The sequence below is a fragment of the Podarcis tiliguerta genome (genome assembly GCF_965153285.1).
Source record: "Podarcis tiliguerta genome assembly, chromosome: 2".
In the NCBI taxonomy this organism is placed as follows: domain Eukaryota; kingdom Metazoa; phylum Chordata; class Lepidosauria; order Squamata; family Lacertidae; genus Podarcis; species Podarcis tiliguerta.
This window is the reverse complement of record NC_139535.1, coordinates 37,960,290-37,972,479: the sequence shown is the minus strand read 5'-3', so window position 1 is coordinate 37,972,479 and position 12,190 is coordinate 37,960,290. Positions and strand designations below refer to the sequence as shown.

Genomic DNA, 12,190 nt, shown 5'->3' with positions numbered 1-12,190 from the left:
ACATGCATCATTTCGTGACACAGTAATTCAGTTTTACTAGCAAACTAACCCCTTTCCAGGCCCAGGAGGAGCGCAGGGAGCATTTGTGTGATATACCTACACACTGCAGCTGACACACTAACGTGTCACGACACACTTTGGAAAGCTCTGATCTAGAGGGCCACAGGTTTGTTACCCAGGGTCTACATTCATGCCCATGAATTCCTTTCCTATTATCACCCTCAGCTAAAGTCTCCTGTGCTCTCAAATGATGCCACCCATTTTCTTTGCTGTTTCTTGAACATATGAAGCTACTTTATTCAGGAGAAGAGCAATAAATCAATGGCCAAGCATGTTTCCCACAAGAAAGCTTCAAGTTCAAGCTCCAGCATCTCCAGGTAGGCTAAGAATGGCATCTGCTTAGCTAGATGGCCCAATAGTCTGCCTCATTATAATCTAATTTATGTTATACTGAGTCAGACCATTGAGTATATATACTGTCCACAGTGACTGACAATGGTTTCCCAAAGCAAAGTCTCAGGTAGAATTCTTTACCAGGACTGCAGTATGAGGTTGTTTCTACTAGAAATTATGAGGATTTCAATTCCGTGTGCAAAAAATATGCCCTATCACTGAGTTTATAATAGCCCCGTATGCCTCAAACTCTTCCCAGAAGATCTATGTGATGTCACCAATCTTCCTCAAAAGCCACCTTCTCTATGAAGCATTAGATTGCAATGTTGGTATAAACCTTACACAAAATTCAGACGGAAATTCTCAGGTGTCAAAAAAGGTTATTTATGTATGCCACTACTGCAGCCCATTTTCTGTTAGCCCAAAAATGGAAAACGAGCAAGGTCTCATCTGAAGAAGAATAGCAACTTAAACTGATGGAATATGCACAGCTTGCAAACCTAACATATAGAAAAAGAGAACAAGAAGAACATACGTTTAAAGAAGACTGGAAAATGTTCTTGAATATATGGGGGGGGGATTGTGTACATTTGAAAACATTGGCAGCATTAAGATAAATTCAACAGTGTAAACAAGTTTTGATGGATGTAATAATGGAATACTGAATGGTTTAGTTTATGTAAAATATGCAGGGATTTGTGATATGTAAAATGAACCATAGAAAGAGAAGAAGGGAAGTCATTGACATTTTAAGGTTGTTTAAATGAATATTTTAAATTGTAAAACAGAAAAATTAATATAAATTATTCACACACAAAATAAAATAAAACCTTACACATACCCTTGTTTATGGGTTAGATCTTCAAACATGGTGAGATTAAGGACTGTCTGTGGTTTGTTTTATTATCTGGGTGCTTTGCATTAGGTTAGACAGCTAGACTGTCAGAGAAGCAAACAGAAGCTTTCCCTTTGAAAACACAGAAGCCAGAAGTTATCTGAATCTGCCGCTAGCTCTAATTGGATCTCACATATCCCTTGTAAGGCAAATAAATTGAAGCATAGAAAAATGTAGTAGCCCTTATACAGTGGTACCTCAGGTTACATACGCTTCAGGTTACATACACTTCAGGTTACAGACTCCGCTAACCCAGAAATAGTGCTTCAGGTTAAGAACTTTGCTTCAGGATGAGAACAGAAATTGTGCTCCGGCGGCGCGGCAACAGCAGGAGGCCCCATTAGCTAAAGTGGTGCTTCAGGTTAAGAACAGTTTCAGGTTAAGTACGGACCTCCAGAACGAATTAAGTACTTAACCTGAAGTACCACTCTATGAGCAAAGCTAGAGAGTAATTTTAGAAACTTAGAAATTAGATGGTAAGTTATTGCTATGACTAGGCAAGGCATAATTTGTCAGTGTTGTAAATTGAAACCCACATCTTTTATATATCCTTTACTTTTAACCTATTAAAAAATAATCACTTTTTCAATTAGGACTTCTGGCTCGTATTGCTTGTTTCATCAATGTCCCTATTAAATAGAATTGGATCCTGTCTTACATAATAGCCAGTGTTTCCAAATCCATATGAAAAGAAGGTGGTGATACCTTGTTTTAAATATATATTGTTTTCCAGTGCTGTAGAGTAGAGATAGCATGGGAAGAAACTCAGATATCAACTGCCTCTCACATTTAGTCCATCCCACAATCCATTACTGTGGTTTTGATAGCCCCAAGATTGGCCTTTCAGCTGGCACCATTTTCTGGCAGGGGTAGGTTCCTCAGTCCTCTCCTTGCAATATCCTGCCCTCAGTTGGGAAGACACACAACATACATCTGCACACTGCCAATGTGTTGGAGAATTTTGCTCCTGACTCACTGCTTAGATTCCCAGTATGCTGGCTTGAGAGGGAGAATCATGAGCTGTCATATTAGCTTCTGATGATGATGTCATTGAAATGTTGGTGGAAAGATCCCTCAGAGAATGTTGGGTTTATACCTTAATACAGTCACAAGTTGAACAGTATTAAAGAAGCATTGCTGAGGTGAAAAAATATTTGGTGGGAGTGGGATGAGAGGAAACCCTTTAATTAGGTGTTGAATTCAGGAATAAGGTCAGGCAACTACAGCCCCCATCACCCCCAGCAAGCTTAGTCAATGATCAGGAAGAGTAGAAGTTGTAGTCTGACAACATATGGGGACCCAATGGTGCAGTGGAGGACCACTGCACTGGAACATACTTTCAATCCTTTCCTATTAATCTAGCAGTCCTTCCACAGCACCCATTTACAGAGTTGCCATCTTCACAAGTTGATTGAGGAGGCATCTTCTCAAATCGTGGGGAGTCAGGGGGCAGAGTCAAATGCCCTCTGAACATTGAGGAGGCCCAGCCCCCTCAAAAAATTGAGGGGCCCGAAACTGCCTCAGCCCCTAGGAGCTGGCACCAATGCCCCTTTGATTTCTTTTATTTCCCATGTGTGCGTGTGTGTGCGTGTGTGTGTGTGTGTGTGTGTGTGGTGTGTGTGTATGTATATGTGTGTGTGTCACTTCCCCACCAAGGGCCTTCAAAGCACTTACCTGGCTAGAAAAATGAAATAGAATTTTAAAATCTACTGTACATTAAAAACAAGCAATAAGTAGACAAGCATTTTAGAAGGCAGAGCAGAAGAAGAAGCAAGTCACAGCAACTCAGCTATCTGTAAGGGTGTTGCATCAAATGAGTAAGCAATCTTGGTAGCAGAGGCTGGTGCCATGGTAAATGAAACTTAGTCCACAAGATCTGCTCCTGGTTACCCACCCTAAAGCTTTATTCATTTCAACACCATGATTTTTTTGGTGCTGAGAATAATTTCATTGTTTACTATTGTTAAACAACTGGGAATAAGGAATCCTTGCCCCTCTACTTCAAGCCACCCAGAGATCTACTTGTAGATCAAGATCTATCTTCTGCCTGCCCCTAAACTATTGCATGTATACAAATTCTAAGGCAGAAGTGTGCAGGACAAGCCCATCCATTCTTCATAACTTTGATATGAATGGTCATAGTTAATACACAATCTAAGCTGGTATATGTTTTCTTCACCCCACTGCTCTAGAGACTGTGCTGGCAGCACCAGGTCCAGCCTTTCCACTGACTCTTTTCCCCATCCAAGCCAAGGATATATTCCTCTGACCTTGCCAGGCAACAGCACTCCCCCAGTTAGAAAGACGCATGCCACATACACTCATGCCAGTAACTTGCACAACTTACTCTTGACAGTTCTGCTGACTTCTTGCCTATGTCCCCAGTACACTGTGCTTGATCCCTGGAGAGGGAGAAATATGAGCACTCACTTTAGCTCCATATTATGTAATTGTGAAAAGCTGATGATAGATCTACTTGAAAAAAGCTAACAGCGCTGAATGTAATGGGAATTACTTCTGTACATGCATGTATAAGATTGCACTGTGACTTCCCCAACCTAGTGCCCTCCACATGTTTAGTGCTACTACTCCAAAGCACAGTTGTGATGGCTGGAGATGACTGGAAATGGAGTCCAAACAAGACGTTTTAGTCCAAAATATCTGGAAGGCACCAAGTTGGGGGTGGCTGCTATATACACTTACCTGGGAGTAATTCCTATTGAACTGATTGGGACTGGCTTGCCCTGTACAATTTTCATGTGTTGCTTTATGCAGATGACTAAATAATTTACAGTTGAGGGAAGTGTGATTAAGTGGCGGAAGGAATCCCAAAATGTATGTTCAGTTTTCTGTTAGAAAAACTGAAGGCATTTTGGAATAACTAAGCATAAAATCGCTGAATAATTGATGCTTTTGAATTATGGTGCTGGAGGAGACTCTTGAGAGTCCTATGGACTGCAAGAAGATCAAACCTCTCCATTCTTAAGGAAATCAGCCCTGAGTGCTCACTGGAAGGACAGATCGTGAAGCTGAGGCTCCAATACTTTGGCCACCTCATGAGAAGAGAAGACTCCCTGGAAAAGACCCAGATGTTGGGAAAGATGGAGGGCACAAGGAGAAGGGGACGACAGAGGACGAGATGGTTGGACAGTGTTCTCAAAGCTACCAACTTGAGTTTGACCAAACTGCGGGAGGCAGTGGAAGACAGGAGTGCCTGGCATGCTCTGGTCCATGGGGTCACGAAGAGTCGGACACAACTAAATGACAAAACAACAACAACAAGCATAAAATGTTTTGCATCAACACCAAAGGCTGGAGTTTGCCTTTTTCATAGCTGCCATGCACTGGGGCAACACGTTTATTGAGCTCTCCATTATGACCTCAAGGCCTCATTCCTGGCTGGTCACCACCACTTCAGATCCCATGAGCATTTATGTGAAATAAAGGGGAAGGGGTTGCCCTGAGATGCATCACTTTACACATGTTTACATTGAATTTTCTGGTTTATTTCTCCACAGATTTCTATATTTTATACCATCGGTTTCACAGCCAACGTACATCTCCCAGACAGCTTTTAAACCTAAATTGTGTTCTGCTGTAATTTCCAGTAGCTCCTTACAGATTTTTGAGACCAGACCTTTCCCACTTGAACCTAGATTTAATGCTACAGTTTCAGATCGAGTAAGGGATTTGGTGCCCTATGCTTGAATCTGAGAGATCTGAGAGAAATCTGGATCTGGATCTGAGAGAAAACGGTTTAATTGACATATCTCTGCTAAAGATTAAACCTTTTCTCCTTAAAACTCAGAGCTCCGTTGAAATGTGCTACTCGTGTCAATATGAGGGAGGTTCAAGGCTAAACGGCTCTGCAAGCCCACCTAGTTTTGTGTATGTAGTTCTTGGGTTTTGAGTGCTTTGTTGCTGGTTTCTGCTGGATCATGCATTTGAATATCACACGAGGTCATTTTGTTCAGAGGATATGTAGCTGAAGTTGCTATCTCAGCAAGAGGTGCCTTGAACTTCAATTACCCCTTGGCACAGAGGTTTAATTTGGCAATCACAATTGTTGATCTTTGATTTTTTTATATCTATATAAAAGAGCAGCTGTGTCATTTAAGCTTACTTTCAAAAAGTGGAGCAGACAAACAGTTCAGGAAGACACAGAAAGAGGAAAAGGGACTGCAAAGCCCCTTTAAGCATTCTTTGTTGGGGGCACTTTTCTGCCCAGGAAGTTGGAACTCTCACAAAGCTAGGAGAACATATGTCCAGGTCATGTGCATGGGGCAGGAGAGAACAGATCACACAGATCCTTGACCACAGAATTGGCCTACTGCCTGAGATGGGAAAGATGCTTGTCACAAAATCAAATAATCTAGCATTCAGCATTGCTGTCTTTTTATTTTTATTTTTTTAAAAGTGAAAATTATTCAGTTTTCTTTTATGGTATATAGTTCTCTTTTATGATTTTGAATGACAAGCCTCTTATTCTGAGTCATGTTCATCTGTATTCCAGCTAAACTGGGATCTAATGGCTGGTTTCATTATAATGCAGAGTGGAAAGATGTGAAAGAAGATAACAAATCTCTCTGGAGGGCTAATTCACCAATTTGTTTGCATGCACAATATTTTCCAGATTAGAATTATCAATCCAACTGCAAATAAAACTAAGAATTAGCCATTGACAAGACCTCCATAAAACAGTAATAATTCATTGTGTGACAAGGTCCCAAACCCTCCCGGGAAGTGGAATAAAGACACATGAAACAGTATTTTAGGATAATGGGCGAGAAAGGCCACACAACTTTATTGGTTACAGAATGTGAGTGGTATTGGTTTAGGCACTGGAAACCACACGACTATAGCTGACTCCTGCCTGTCTGCAGGAGTCTTGGAAGGGTAGGGGGAGCCCTGCTGATGCACATCAACTAGGAACTCCCCCAGGGTCACTGCTAGGGGTCGTGCCATGGCCCTAGCCCCCTGTCTGGGGTTTCGGACAGAGACCACGCCCCCCGGATTCCTTTAATGGAATAGTCATGAATTGGGAGGGGTAGGTGATGGCCACTACCTCCCCTCACCTTCAACCTAATACTCCAATGCCTAACCACCTAACCTTACAAAGTTGTGACGATTTGCTATGAGGTAGGTGAAAAACCAAATGGCCGGTGCCAATTTGCCAAGTGGGAAAAAATTCCTACCAGGCCCCTTGGGCAACCAAGGCAACCAACCTAGGTTTAGCAAGGTCAAGAAATAAAGAGCCTAACCTAAGGGTGGGAGGGTGGGAGAACTGACTGAGCAGGGAGAAAACAGGGGTGAGTCCTCAGCCGTGGGCAGTTTAAATAGCCTGCGCCACACCCCCGGACCATCCGGATTGGACAGCCTAAGGATGCCGTGGCCAAGGACCATCCAATGGCGCAGGGGCATGGGGAGGGCTTGCTCCCAGCCCGCAACATCATCTCCATGGGAACGGGAAATGGCTTTATCAATTAAATGAAACCTCCAGCTGCAGCTACAGACCAGGTAGTCCAAGGTACCATCATACGTTTTGGGTTTAAATCAAGGAAGCAGAGGGAAAGTCATCATGTGTGCTGTTCTCTAAAGCAGATGTCTACGAATTGTTTTATTTTTAGGTGGGAGAGTTTTAGTCCATTTAAAACTGGCATAAACCTGAATAGCAATGAGAGGAAATAAAATGGGCCATTAGATTTATAGGCATGCAGTTTCTTGGGTTCCTCCCTTTGAGATCATCAAGCACATGCCAGTGATCCAGAGATCGCCCTGCTCCATTGATTGTGCACCCCTGAAATGTGAGGGTTGCCAAACAAGCTCTCTTTATGCTTGGGAAGGCTCAAACCTTTGACTTTGAGGAGGCTCATCGTGACAATACATTTGCCAATCAAGCGGCGGATGAGATATTTAAGCTGCAATTGGGGATTGGGGAAAACTGTAGCCTTCCATTGTTGTTGGACTCTAACTCCCATCATCCCTGACCATTGGCCATGCTGCCTTGGAATGATGAGAACTGGAGGCCAGCAACATTGGGACAGGTTCCCAATCCCTGCTTTACACACTTACTTAAGAGTAGGGATGGGAGAGAACTTCAGTTCCCATTCAACGGCAAATCTGTCTAAAGTGCACTTTCCAAAACACGATGTGAACCAAAACACAGCCACACTTAGAAATTCACACTTCTTTGGATTTTGCAATGCAGTTCTCTAGCCAGGTAATGTGTACAAAATGGCCGCTCACCCGGTCAGAAGGTTGCGGTTGTGCAGCAGCCCCACGCAACCCCAGAGGGCCAAATGTCTTCGCCATATCAGCCAGCCGTTGGAACACCTCCCAGGCCAACCGCCATCCCAAAGTTCAAATGTGCCCTATCAGGGGCAAGCTGAGGGGTGGAGCCTGGAGGCGGATAAAGGCCAACTGCACAACCCTGCTTAAACGTCACGCCTCCATCTGGAGGCTGAAAATGGATATATACCCAATGCTTGAGCCAAAGCCTACCTACATCTGTAATCAATAAAAGCTGCAGACAGAATGTTGCTTTTGGGGGGCACTGTGGGTGTATATGCAAATGCATATACTAAGGTGAAGTGTTGGGGGGATATGCTTTGCAAAAATGTGTATCTCAGGCAAAACTGCCTAACAAAAATGTGTGCATTAGGAGAAACCCACACTAAGATGAATTTTTCTTCAAAAAAGAATTTGCAAACTGATGTGGAAATGTGGAGAATGGAATTTAAGATTGAAAAAATAAGAAACAACCATTTTGTTTGGCAAGAAACAAGGAACTTATATTAAAGTTGATTCATAAATGGTGCTAAACGCCACACAGACTATCTTACATGAGTCCTGGTTCCTTGCCAAAGTATTGGTAGAGGATGACAAGCCCTCAGGATGGACTTGCACATATGATGGAAATGCCCAAATGCTTTGGGGATACAGTATGCCACGAAGCTATAACTTTTATAACATGCCAGGTGACACCTTCTCCACTCCTTGTTGTCTTTACAGAGGGTGACACTACCATGTTGTATAGCAAGAAATTAGTTGGACCCTCTCTTATTGCAGCATGATTCACAGCTGCAAATTTCTGCAGGGATTTGGCAGGAGATAATCTGGATTATTGGTATGCTAAATAAGGTATGGAATATTGCATTACTTGAAAAATTGACATTCAAATTAAGAGACTTTAGAGGCCAAAGTGAAAGAGATAAATTAATTTTGGTATGATATGCTTTTGTGACATATTTTAATGTACGGGAACTTGGATGCTCCTCATCTTCAGCCTTAAAACAGATATGTATGAGCTGAATTCTGTCAGCGCTCACACTTCCTTTACAGTATTCTCTGTTTTGTTACTCCTATACCCTGAATTTGGGGGGGGGGGGAATGAAAGGAAAAACCTTTAAAAAATAATAATGATGCAGATGTTTGTTTGATGTGGTTACCTGAGTAGATCACTTAATGAAGATATTTATTGTGCATCTACACAGAAAGTCAATTTTAATCCAAATTTTATTTGTTGTGATTAAGCTTTGTTTTTTTATATTAAAATGTATCTTATTTTCCTGCATGTTAAAAATCAATAAAAAGTTATTTAAAATAAGAAAATATGAGAAACGGAGTGAAAGCGACTTTGACAGAGTCTCCCATCCCTGCTCTGGAGCAGGCTCCATTGAACTCAAATCTGAATTGACACACACAGGAAGGATTGCGCTGTAACATGCTGATGCTTCCAAGGCCTGCCTGATAAATCCTGCCTCCATCTTCCTCAGTTGCAGTAATTTGTGCACACTGACAGACTTTCTTTATTCTCCTAATTTGCTTGTTGAGCTGATATTTCACAGAACCACAGATAACTCCTCCAAAATCTTTAACAGCTGGGGCGAAGATTCAGAGAAGGGGCCCTGTATTCCTACAGTGGGGAAGCCAAGGGCTTACGCAAGTTACTTTAAATGGCCTTCTGGGATTCTGCCTCGCCAGTTCAAGTGAAGTGGCAGACATCCCTCTACGTGTGAGGAGAATCAGCCCTTGCAAGAGGCTGTTTTGTTTTGTTTCCCTCCCTTGCGTCAAGTTCTTTTGAAATCCTTTATTGGTTGGCCGTCATACGTTGTGGAGTCCATGTTTCATCCCTAGAGGTTGTGCTCCCTCAACATACAGCAGTTCTCCCAACCAAGGCTTGTTTCCCTGAGTCTCCTGACATGGTCTCCCAGTCCTCCGAAATATAATGCTTTGCTCTGTTCTAGTATTTGAGGCTGATGCTTTACCACATCGCCTCAGCTAGACACTGTGGCTACAAAAACACAAAATAATCTATACAGGGCCTTAGGGACTCCTCCTCTGGAACAGAAATACTTTTTTTTTTTTTTAAGTTAAAGAAGGCTTAGGAGCAGCATGATCAATCCTTTTCTGTGACTGGTTGCCACTGGGAAACCCTGGAGCCTCTTAAAGCAAACTGTTCATTGTCCATATGAAACTGAAGTTCGTACACTAGGTAAGTGCTCTCTCACTGCAACAGCTGATGCAGTGGAATCCTTGGTCAGCTATAAGACTGGAGGGAGTTTATTTATGTATATCCATTTCTGTGTTGCTCTTCACTATCACTATTTCTAGGGTAGCTCACAATTTCTGAAGATATCGACGAACCTGTGAGACATGTTTTGTCAGGACAAGCTACACCTGCTGAAACTGCCACTTCTGCATGATTGTTGCAGCCATCATTTTGAAACTATGAGGGTCTGGCTCTGTTCGGAATCTGAATGGGAGATTGCCTGAGAACCCTTCTTGAGCTCCTGAGAGAAAAGGTAATGAAGCAAATGCAATAGACAAACTACATACTACTTCAAGACCAAGGAAGAAAGTAATGCAGCTCAAAAGAGACATTCAATATAGCCCACTGCTGTCATGAGCCCCAGAGCATGGATGAAATGCCAGAAACTGGTAAAGAGGTAATCCATAACACGAAGCAACCATAGCTTCCCAAGGCGCTGACAAAGAATGCTTTGAAGCCCCAGCAAAGAATTGAGAGCAAGAATTCTCAATTCAGTGTTGATCATTAATCAGATGGTCCTGGTCCTGTTCCTGTTCCAATTGGATCTGTTTGCTCGATTTTCAACTTAAAATGATCTGTTTATACCCACCATCCAATCATTTGCCACACTTGCAAAATTAAGCCAGACTCCTCATTAGCCAAGGACGGAACTTGTCCTTGTAGCCAAATTTTTGCATTTTCGAGACTCATGTCTTCTTTGCTCCAACCTTTGGGCTAGACGTCTAGCTGATATATTTAGAAGCAACTTTCCATGAACCCCGACTCAAATGAATCAGTGTGTCTAGTGTTAATGAACTTGGAGAATTACTGCTCTGCAGACAGTTCCACTGGCAATTGCAAAATGGCCTTTTCTTTTCGCTTTTGGAAATTTCACAATTGCCACTTTGACAAATGCCAAGCTAAGAGTCGGTATCTTGCAACACTGCTTATCAGGGCAACTGAAAAACACATCTGCCGCGTCATGCCCTTCATTGAGCCACCATGCTGGGTCGTGGCCCAGAGTTTGTCACGGAATAGCCAAGATAAACAAAGTGAAAGCAGTATCTCTGTATTAGCTAGGACTCATCGTTGCGCTTTGAGAGCCACTTATAAGAATTTAGCAAAAACTTTGCTCTTTCAGCAATCTTTTAAGTTGGTGCTTAAGCTATTGAGTATTATTTATTGGCTTGTACTTGCAATTGTGCAGAGCTCCAAAGGTTTCTCTCCAAATTGGGTGAATGGGTGGTTCAGTGTATGTATGAAGTGATGCACACTTGGGCAAAAATATCCTAACTGCACATGTACATTAATGGGGTGTAAATTGGCAGTGACTGACCAGAAATGAGAATATGCTCAAATAATGGCCAGCTCAATAAAAATGTTTGCCCAGTGTGCAGCAGCTGTGAAAAAGGCAAATCATATATCATTAGCTGTGGGATTGAAAATAAATCTGTCAGTATCCTAATGCTGATATACAAATCTGTTCAATAATGGTCACTACACCTCAAAAAGGATGTTGTAAAGTTTGAAACACTTCAGAAACGGGCTGCCCAAATGATCAGTGGGATAGAGCAACTCCCCAGTGTGGAAAGGCAACAATATTTGGGGCATTTTTAGTTTTGTGGCAAAAAGGCAAGAAAGGTTGGAACTGACTGAGGTATATGTGATTATGCATAATCTGGAGAAAGTGGATTGGGAGAAGTTTTCCTCCCTCTCTCTTAATACTAGAATTAGGGGGTCATCCCATGAAGCTGAACATTGGAAGAAGAAGGACAGACAAAAGATGATCAGACATATAGTTAAACGATGGTGATTTTTCCCACTAGAGGTAGTGAAGACCAACAACCTGGATGGCTTCAACAGAGGATTATGAGAATTAATGGAAGATGTAAGGCTGTCAATCCCAGCAAAACCTCTGGAAGGCACTTAAACTTGTCTGTCTACACAGCATAATGTTAAAGTCAATAAGGTTGTGCACCAGATCTGATTGCAAACCCAACCAAACTGAATGGATTCAGGTCAACCAGGGATATCTTCTGGAATGGCTCTCCCAACATGAACCCTTAGATCATCACCTGAGCCCCTTCTCTGGATCCTTCCTCTGAGGGAGACTTTGAGGGTGATGGCAAGGGAGTTAGTTAGTTGTGGCTCCCCATCTATGGAATGCCCTCTGCAGTGAGGTCCATCTGCTGCCTTCAGTGGCATATTTTCAGTGTCAGGTGAAGACTTTCCCTCCAGGCCTTTGACAGACTGAGTGGAGTTTGCCTTGCTATGTTGTCAGTGTGTTGCCAAAGAATCTTATCACAGTTATGGTGGGTGGCTGTTTTCTGTATATATATTTTCCAGGGGTGCCAACTTGAATAAGATGTTGT

General features: G+C 42.4%; 1 long non-coding RNA gene across 1 annotated transcript; it reads right to left on the bottom strand.

Annotated features, from left to right (window-relative positions):
• Window positions 1–1,236: 1,236 nt before the first annotated feature.
• Window positions 1,237–7,660, bottom strand: LOC310671287. The gene is made up of 3 exons (XR_014507940.1): window positions 7,535–7,660; window positions 3,636–3,690; window positions 1,237–1,360 (listed from the first exon to the last, which is right to left on the bottom strand). It is a non-coding gene; the product is annotated as an uncharacterized lncRNA (long non-coding RNA).
• Between the last annotated feature and the right edge of the window lie 4,530 nt (window positions 7,661–12,190).